At 41.4% G+C, this 9,635-nt stretch overlaps 1 long non-coding RNA gene across 2 annotated transcripts in view; it reads right to left on the bottom strand.

Annotated features, from left to right (window-relative positions):
• Positions 1 to 1,038: 1,038 nt before the first annotated feature.
• Positions 1,039 to 9,635, bottom strand: part of LOC121062090 — a 29,390-nt gene continuing 20,793 nt past the window's right edge. For both annotated transcript variants that reach the window (XR_005815405.1, XR_005815404.1), the window contains exons 2-4: positions 8,319 to 8,432; positions 5,465 to 5,520; positions 1,039 to 3,755 (exon numbers count right to left, since the gene is read on the bottom strand). This is a non-coding gene — a long non-coding RNA (uncharacterized LOC121062090). The remainder of the gene's footprint in view (positions 3,756 to 5,464; positions 5,521 to 8,318; positions 8,433 to 9,635) is intronic.

Here is a 9,635-nt window from a genome sequence, read left to right as displayed (position 1 = left end):
TAATTTTAATGGAAGAATTCATTCCATGGAGCTTTTCATTAATTTATAGATTTGTTTTCATGAATGGGATACACTTCAAGTCACATTTGCCCTTGTCTACTGCCAAGTCATGATATATAGTCTTCTGCATTTCAGAGGCAATGTTCCTTCATTGGGTAACAGTTTTGGTAGGTTCAGAAGTCCCACCAGAAATCAAAACCCTAGGAAGCACTGCCCCAGCTTGTGTTTCCTTTGTTCAAATATGTACTCCTAGTGTGAAAGCCCAGCATTAGCACTGGTAACAAAGGGGCAGGACCCAGTGCAATATGCACAGGTGTCATCGCTGACACTCAGTAGTCCAAGAAATACAGCATATTACAAAGGAGATCATGAGCTGTAGCCAGCTATATTTTCTCTAAGCCCTGGACAAAGCTAAGGATGGATTTCTGCTTCTTGGTCTCACATCAGTATCTGTATTGCATGCACTTTACCCAGAAAAGTAAATTTTGCCCTTAATATGGCACTTTTAATGACAAAAGGAGCCATAATTGACCTTTCAGCTGAATTTTGCCCTATGCAGACTGATGGGGCCAGTACACTAAAAACTTATAACTTGTTTCTTGTGGCACACATATTTTCTTTTTTTAAAAAAGGGAAGGGAAGGGAAGGGAAGGGAAGGGAAGGGAAGGGAAGGGAAGGGAAGGGAAGGGAAGGGAAGGGAAGGGAAGGGAAGGGAAGGGAAGGGAAGGGAAGGGAAGGGAAGGGAAGGGAAGGGAAGGGAAGGGAAGGGAAGGGAAGGGAAGGGAAGGGAAGGGAAGGGAAGGGAAGGGAAGGGAAGGGAAGGGAAGGGAAGGGAAGGGAAGGGAAGGGAAGGGAAGGGAAGGGAAGGGAAGGGAAGGGAAGGGAAGGGAAGGGAAGGGAAGGAAAGGAAAGGAAAGGAAAGGAAAGGAAAGGAAAGGAAAGGAAAGGAAAGGAAAGGAAAGGAAAGGAAAGGAAAGGAAAGGAAAGGAAAGGAAAGGAAAGGAAAGGAAAGGAAAGGAAAAAAGTCAATTTCTTCCATCCTGTCTTCTAGCAAAGGCCCTTTGTTCTGTCTCCTCTAGGCTACAAGAGCAGCTTGCAGCTGCTCTTTTAAACTGGCTTAGCTGAAGTTTCTGAATCTTTCTTTTCTCAGCAGAGTCAGGTTCCCATGGAAACACTGGGCAAAACAATGCAAAGCCTGCTGGAGAGCCGCTGGAGTCCCAGCTTTATGTGGAGCTTTGTGGCTGCATTGTGAATCTGCAAGGGCTGATGCTTGAAGTGCTCAGGCTAAACTGTTAGAGAACAAGCAAATTATGGCAGACTAACTTTTGGAATAAAAACTATAGACAGGCCTACACATTTCTGTCTAGCATGATGGAATCATTTAAGGCTGGCTGTTAAAATGTATGTTTTTTCCCTCATTATCCCGTGTGTTCTTGTAATTCTAAGAACAAGCAAATTTTCCTCATTTCCATAGCAACATCCATTACTGAGATGGAGCTGCTCCGCTCAGTCTTTATTGCTGCTGATTTCAGCCACAAAGCTTCTTTTGAAATTAACAGCTAAGAGGAAGTATCCAGTCCCTAGTCCATATTTCTGTGCCTCTCATGTGATAAGCAGTTTGGAGACAATGAGAACTCTTCCTTCCAGCGATTACATTACTCCGTCAGAAAATCAAGAAAAATTGAATGTGTCCAGTCCTGATTTTTCATATAAATAATCCTAGCAATGGTAACCTCATTTTTTGCTATTACAAGGACATGGGCTCCATATAATTCGGCTATAAGTCAGGCATGTCTATGTCCACTGAATAAATTCAACATTAGGGTCCTTCAGTTCTGTCCCCTTCCCTGAGTAAAACAATTTATCTATATTCATGGTCTTCACAAGAGCTGGGTCACAGCTATATGAGGGCTGGTTCGATGTCCCTCTTCTCAGTGAGAGTTCATGGATGCTGGGTTTCCATTTCGTACTAAGAACAGGTAAATGTGGGTCATAAAACCTCCGGCAGAGGAGTAGCTGGGGACTACAGCTACAGGACTGGTGGTATCTTGGTCGTGTGTTATGGTTTATGTCAGGATTATGCCACGGACTGCCTCAGAGTTCAGGTGTCATCGCTGTGACAGTGGCATCAGCTGACAATGCAGTGCATGGTGTCCTTAATCCTGATCCCTTGAGCAAGCTCTGTATTATTCAGAGAACTATCTACAGGTTAATCCAGGACAAGAATGGTTGCCTTTGTTCATAACATAAACAATGAAACTTTAACCAGTGGACAAAATTCTGAAAAGTATGCGACTGGCTGCTTAAGAAGGGAGGATTCCACAGTTGTTTAAGAACTGCAGACATAAACACCCCAGAAAATTCACCCGCAGGCACATGGAAAGGAAGCTGAGAGAAGACCTGCTCTCACTGTTTTTCTTAGCTGTTAATTACATTGTGGGTAATGCATAGGAACTCCAGCCGTGGATGGGGTTTCCACAGTGATTGATGTTGCGCTGACAAGGGACAGAATGACAGCCCTTAATGTTTGTAGTGCTGTACTCCATGCAGCTAGAAGTGACAGACAATAAATCTGTTTAATTTAGAGATCAACAAAATTTATTGTTCCTCTCTACTGCGTTCCTTATTTTATGCTTACTAAAATACTTCTGCCTAATATTCAGTCTAATATTTCTGGGCGATCCTTCTCCATCCTCTGACAGTAAAAGATCATCTGCAGTTGTTGGAGATAGGCTAGGTAAATGACAGGCTGGCATTTGATTTAGCAGCCAGCCAGCCTTGTGCCATTCCCTTTCTATTCTGAGGAATGCAGCTGTTGCTGGTGTCAGGGGCTTGGGGAATGACACTCAGGTCATGCATGTTAGCTTCTAGTAATGATCTGAAAGCGCAAACAGAAAAGATAAGGGCTTGTTGTTCGCTGCCTGAGGTCCTCTGACTGCATTACACAGGGGTTGCTAATGAGATGGTCCTAATGTCACTGATGGCCTTCGAGTCTTTCAGCTGGTGGTCATCAGCAGCCTGTCACAAACCCCACACTTCTTGAGGCAGTAAGCAGAGCACAGAGAGCCTCTCAGCCCCTCACACACAGGACAAACTAATGGATTCTGATCCAGATGGAGATTTTCCACATTACAGATGCTTTTATGGTTACTAAGTGTGAATATCATGACCTAACCCATATCATGGACTTTTCTAAGATGAGAGGCAGTAATGAAAGCTACATTATCCTGGTATCTGCGAGGACTGCAGATAATCATTTCCAACCACTACTGAGCATGTAGGTGCACTGCACAGAGCCCTGTGGTTCTGCAGGCACAGCTACTTAAAACACCTCGACATCTGACAGCAGATTGTAAGGCTTGCCCAAGTTCCTGGGGTGGCCACGGAGTATCCCATGATGTTTCCCATGCCAGGGCATGTTGCTGTAAATGCTTCATGCTGAGAAAATATAGGAGCTGCATCGGAAGTTGCACAGGCAGTGAGAGCATTTCAAACTATGTTGTCATACAATCTCCCCACCACAAGATGGGAAAGAATATAGGAGACGGTGAAGAGACACCAAGTGCACCGCGCTAACCGAGCAGCAAAGCACAAAACCAGTAAAGGGTACTCTTATTAGCAGAAGTGTTACTTTTTATCAGCATGCCCCAGCAGAGGAGTTGTTCAGTGTGCTGTTCTGCAGTGCTTTAAGTAAATCCTGGATGGACTGTCTGAGAATCACTGGGTGTGTGACCTCCATCTGGGCTCTTCCATACCTACAAAAAAGCATGCTGTGATGAATCTTGCTCTGTTATTCTGCAGGTAATAAAGAGCAGCTACAATCCTAGGCTGAGGAACAGTGACAGGATGCCTTGCATCTTTTATTGTTCATGAATTCCCACCCTGTTTTTCCTTCCAAATTGTAGGCAGGTTTTATGTCACTGTTGTCTGGGCTAAAAGACACCATATTTGTAAATATCTTCTTTGATTTGTTTTCAGTACTCTTGCTATAGCAAGAGTTTTACACTTATAAGCACGTATTTTCTGCTTCCTTGGAGAATTTCTGCCTTTAAAGAGGATTAAGAAATCCTGCAGCTTTCTGCAGAATTTGTCTGGGATGTCCAAGTCATAGGTACGCACCTCTGCAGGATCTGTCATCCCTCTGCACCCCACCTTCTGCAGTTATAACAGTCCCATAATTATGGCTTAAAGAGAGACCATATACAAGCTGCTGAAGCACTGGCCTTCTTTTTCCTTTGGGTGTTGCTAATTCCTGACCAAACATTCCTGATCAGACCCATAGCTGTTTCCAAAACAAGAATTTATCCAGGTGTCTCCAACATCTGTGTTGGTAAACTGACCAGACATAAGATCCTACGAAGACAGGCTGAGGGAGTTAGGCTCAGCCTGGAGAAGGGAAGGCTCTGGGGAGAACTTATAATGGCCTTCCAGTGCCTAAAGAGGGCTACAGGGAAGCTGGGGAGGGACTCTTTGTCAGGGAGTGGAGGCATGGGACACATCAGCCAGTGAATACTTAATTGTAAAGGGCACTCTTAATTGCAAGAATAGTGCAAAAAGTTTGCTGAAATGCAATTGTAGCCTACTAGGGCAAAAAGCATGCACAATTTTGACCAGCAAGTTGCTGACTCGGGGAAAAAAAAGAAAAAGAAAAAGAAAAAAAAAAGAACAGAAGAAAACAGAGAGGAAAAATAAGAGAAGTTTGGACCCTGTGTGCTCATTCTGGACTGAAGGAATGTGGTGACTCTTCTCTACCTAGAAATGCAAGCTGCATGACAGGACTGTGAAGCTATTGTGCTTGCTTTCACCTAAGATATTATACAAATTATTAAAAATGTCAACGGATTGGACATTTCATGTTTCTCATTTGTCATCTTCAGAAATCATCTAGAATGAGACTGATCAGTTTGAACAGATCTGCGTTCCTCTCAGAGACCAGTCTCCCTTTATGATTACATGAGTCGTGCTCCTATTGAAGTCACCGATGTTTGTTTGTAGAAGACACCACAAAACTCAGGCAGCAGAAAGCTCATTCTCTGGACAATTTCCAAGCTGAAGTTGTCCTCAGTAAGGATGTTGCATAAAAGCAGCACAAAGCATGGGAAGAAATCCCGGAAGTTCACTCCAATCACTGGTGATTATCATTCATTGCAATGTGTTTGCTACACCAAATCAGTTTGGTGATTTTACAGTTAGGATCCAGTTTTAGCACTCCATGTTATTTGCATGATAGTGCTACAAGCCAATTGCACCAGAAAGAACTTCTGCTGATGAAATCTAATTATATGGGCTTCGGCTTCAGTTCAAAGGAGCCCTTTAGTGTAAAGCTTGTTCTGTGGACAACAGTGAAACTGCCTTTATGCTTAGACCTGCCAACGCTGTTTAAATCAAGTCACTGTTTTTCTTGTTCTTCCCCTTTCCACAAGAAAATGGCCAATTAAACAACAAGAGAAGTGCAGAAACCCACCTTTTCCCCTTTATGCTAGAGGGTGTATTCATTTATGACACATCTTCTCAGTCACTCTGTGCAAAGGAAAAAAAGAATAATCAGCTAAAATATAAAACAATTGACAGGCAGAGCTGGTGACCTTACAGGGGGATTTTTCGGAAGTATCACACTAGATCAAATATGTATCGTATGCTGAAATCAATGAAGGTTTGACAGTGGTGCATGTGAGTACTTTTATAGCCTATTATCCAAATACTTTTTAACATTCTTTCCACACCTGAGCTTTGGTGTTATTTGTTCTTGCCTACCTGAACAGAATACTATATGGAGTAGTACTTGGCACAGCTTTAATTTAGAAGTACCCAGAAGGAACTAAATTTTTTTGAGATATAAAGGAACAGAACACAACTTAACTTACAACAGCTAGTCCAAAGCTTGAAGGAGCAGAAAAGTTTCCTCCCAAAGGTGCTATAAACGCACCACTTGAAGGAAACAGGATAAACAAGTAAAACTGCACAGGCTGCGTAGAAGGAACTGTGCCTTGTGTTTCTCACGTGGGCTGAAAGTAACGGGCACCAACAAAGAAGCGGTGGTACCAGGGTATTTTAGGTGAACTATTTGTCAACAACAACAACAAATCAGACCATTTTGCTCCACAAAATGCTCTGTTAAGTGTTGTTGCTCAGGGACACCAGCTGGGAATCCTCTGCATCAGGCTGTTCTAAGGCAGAGTGAGCTAGTTCATCAAGTTAGCCCTTGGAGCAATCGTGACTTCAAAACTAAAATTTTACTTTGTATTAGCCTATGAAGGTAGTCTTCCACTCAATGCAAGAGTATTATTTTGAAGTGGGGAGGCAAATCTGGTTCACAAAGCAGTGTGAAAAGTCAGTTTGCAGAAATTTTTACTCAACTCAAACCAGCAAAGCTTAAACTGAAGATTTCCTATTTTGTGTCTTGAGCTAGCTTTAAGGGAAGCCACTCTGAAAACAGCATGTAATAACAAGTAAGAATAATTTGCTATATTCCATGGAATCTGAACCTTTTATCTAGAAATCAACCTTGTTTCAGAATTTGTAGTAGTTATTACTTGTTGTTACCCAATCTTTTGCATGGCAATAGCACACAGGAGTCCCAATCAAACTGTTTTCATATTCAGCCTTTTTTCACTTGATCCTTTTTAGTTTTCCAAGATACACTGGAGGCTGAAACCAAAAGTACATGGGGAAAAAGCACTTGCCACTTTTGATCAGAACAGAACCAAGAAAAAGTAAGTCACAGATCTGATGAAATTTTCCAGTTCATTTCAAGATCAGTCAGATAATTTTCCAAGGGTGATTTTTTCCTCTAAACCACCAATGTGTGTTTATCCCACTGTTAATTTGAAGTACCTACTGTGCAGAAAAAGGACACAAGATCTGCCTTTCTGACTGCTGTAGAATGTTCCAAAGCTTGGAGGCCCTTGCAGCAAAGTTACGATAAAAAATCTGTATCTAAGAGGGATCTTGGAAACAAGTAAAGAAACAACAAAACAAACTCTATAATAGTATCTTATTTCTTAGATATTTGCCACAGCATAATTCTTAGCATATTTGCCACAGACAGCAAGAAAAGGTCTCTCCTTAGAAAGTTTTCCTAACAATTGGATCCTATGTAATTACTGTGAGGACCTATACCTAACTACTAATTAACAAGTTCTTGCACTTTCCTCTGAAGTTTCTGGTGCTAGACATTTTCAAAGCATGGCTAACATAGTATCATTATGGCAAATTCTCCGTAAAAATAATGTTTCTTCTCCAGCCCTTCTGGGATGTTCCTGGAAAAGGAGTTGGTGGACTCCAAGTTTGGATAGAGAAAAAAAATATGAGTATTTACTTCCTACAAGACAAGGAATTCATGTTCCTAAAAGTGAAGCAAAGCAGATAGGCAGAAAAAACTTGGCTAACACATGTAGAAATCCAGAAACCTGTATTCCTCATCTGTCCAGTGCTCTGCTCTTTTGTATTGTCATTGTACAATGACATGACAGCTACAATGATCTGCTACAATGGGAGACAAAATACTATTTTTCTGCTGAAGACAGTTTTGCTAATTCATTTATTGATTTTATTGAACACAAAGTGTAACAGTGGTATAAAATTTTATGTCCCGTCTATAATGTTCAACACGAGGCTGTCTAACACACCTGGGGCAGGTGGACTGCAGGTGGAGGTGGTGTTTTAAAATCTGGGTTCACCTCTCAGCTCTGTCATTAAGTTCCCATTACATGTCCTGCTTGCACTTGGCCACGATGATATACCCTGAGGATATTACCACTAGATATCCAGTGCACCATGAGGGTTTGTGAATGAAAAATTGCTCTAATTTCTTGAATATCTGTGGAGGGAAAAGGTTATAGAAACAGAAAATAAGTGTATGTATTTTGTGGGGCAGGGTGATTACAAACCATTTGGCTGAGAATACTCTGGAGAAGCATGTGAGACTATGAGAGAAGGACATTAATTGTGCCTTGCCTCTCAGTTTGTTTTAATAAATTCATTTTACACTTGGTGGACTGTGGCATGTTTGTACAAAACTAGTGTGTTTGCCAAGAACTTTTGCATGTAGAGAATAAAAATGATTCCTGGAACATCAGAAATTATCAGTCATAAGAATGCCCACATACAGAAGAGGTTTTTGTAAACAACTGGGCATTTTAATTATTCCTCTTTTCCTGAACTTTGTCAAGATTAAAGAAGAATAGAAGAAATGATTATTTGGGAAGAGAGAGAGAGAGAGAGAGAGAGAGAGAAACTAAGCACGTGTGTTTGAGATGCACCATGATGCTTAATGCTGCATTCATAGCACAGAGAGATTTGGAACTGATTGCCCTGACCTGTGACTGCAGCATCACGGTTTGACCTGTCAGCACTCCTTGGCACGAGGAGCATCCTGCACGGCCGCTCAGCACCTCTGCGGTAAGCCTTGAAGTGTCAGCAGTGGGATTTGCCTAAAACCACAAGACAGGCTTGTAAGTCACACAATGGAAAAAATGTTCCCTCTTCTTTTTCTGCTTCTAGGTTTCAAAGCCAGGCTTATTTATAACACTTCTTAGGCTGAAATCTTGAGAGCTGGAAGTGTCTAAATAGAAATTGTGATTACTCTGTAAACACTTGAAACTAGAATCAGAGGCTGTAGGAAGGAAAAACAACGTCTCTGAGAATGCTGACATCTAAAATGCTGCTTGTAGCTGTTTTCCACTTCCTAGAGATCCAAACTGCCTGGAGATACTGCTTCACAGACCTTTAACTTAGCAGAGAGGTTGTCTTTAAAAGTTCCCTGAATCTCTCGTTCCCCAAACCCTCACTGCAGTTCACTGGTCCTGCATTTGTATTGGTAGCACAGCTTCTTGGGGCCAAGCTATAAATCAGTACACTAAAGTGGTTAAATGTTAAAAATAAGCTTGTTCTCTCTGTAACATCATTTTTCACCCATATATCTCTGGCAAAGGTTTACAAGACAGAGGTCTATGAGGCAGTTTCTGATTTTTTCAGCAGTTGGTTTAGGCTGGATGATCCTTGACTTTTCTACAGGAAAAATAAGGGAGTTTCTTTTCTGAGGCAAATGAGAGAAGCACTGGGAGGAAGCAATGGAAGCAGCAATGAAGCCAGAGAAAACAGATGACATTTACTTAAAAATTCTCATTATCTAAGACAAAAAGAGAAAATAAAGCTACGCTATTCAGCATCTCCAGATACTAAAATAAAGGTAAAGAAACAGACAGCGATCAACATAGGCTTTCACAGTTATTGTGTACAAGAATCCCATTGCAATAAGTCTTAAAGCAAAACATATTTTTCATAATTTGTAGTATGAGTCTACACACAAGTTCCTAAAATCTATTAATAGAGAATCCCAAGGAAACTGCTTGCTTTTCCTCTTGAGACCAGTGCAAATTTAATTAGTTAGGTGCAGAGTAATTACTCTGAAATTAGCTTCTAATGAACACAATGTATGAAAAGCTGCTCCTTACTGACAACTGCCATCTACCAAGACCTCAGTTTGGTCTTCTTTCACAAGTTGCTACCAGGCTCACCATCAGAAGTGATGCAGCTCTCCAGACTAGCTGCAGACCAACTCACATGACAACAACTATCACTTTTTTAGTCATCTAGGGTCCAACTCTAACCACTTTTCTTAAACAGACAAACAA

This window comes from Cygnus olor, chromosome Z, assembly GCF_009769625.2.
Source record: "Cygnus olor isolate bCygOlo1 chromosome Z, bCygOlo1.pri.v2, whole genome shotgun sequence".
Taxonomy (NCBI): Eukaryota; Metazoa; Chordata; class Aves; order Anseriformes; family Anatidae; genus Cygnus; species Cygnus olor.
The sequence above is the reverse complement of the archived record's forward strand: the minus strand, read 5'-3'. Positions and strand labels throughout refer to the sequence as shown.